The sequence below is a fragment of the Hipposideros armiger genome, unplaced genomic scaffold (assembly GCF_001890085.2).
Source record: "Hipposideros armiger isolate ML-2016 unplaced genomic scaffold, ASM189008v1 scaffold_33, whole genome shotgun sequence".
In the NCBI taxonomy this organism is placed as follows: Eukaryota; Metazoa; Chordata; class Mammalia; order Chiroptera; family Hipposideridae; genus Hipposideros; species Hipposideros armiger.
In genome coordinates, this window is record NW_017731383.1 from 3,905,904 (window position 1) to 3,906,336 (window position 433).

A 433-nucleotide genomic window follows, 5' to 3' on the forward strand; every position below is an offset into this window, starting at 1 on the left:
CCATTATACATCAGAAAGCTGAAAGGTTGGAATTACTGTGATTTCTCAGGACCGAAGAGGGAAGGTCTGACTTTGGAAGACGTGCGTGTCTTGATCTTTTTTTCCTGAGTGCACGTGCGAGGAGGACCCCTCGCCGCCGGGTTTTGTAGAGTGGGCATTCCCGCGTTCCGACCCCACAGCCGTCCCCGGGCTGCTCAGAGGCGGCGGCCCGGCAGGTGTCGACGCGCGGTCTGCCCTCGAGGGTCGCGCTTCTCAGCCCAGCCCGGTCGGGTCCGCCGGGTCAGGGAGGGGCCTGAGCGCGCGGCCCCGCCCACCGCGGCCAGGGGCGGGGCTAGAGCGTCACGTGACGGCGGCGCCGAGCGCGAACGCCCCGCCCGGCGGGAGGAGGCCCGGGCCGCGACCCGGCCCGCGCGCTGCTGGAGCCGCCCGGCCG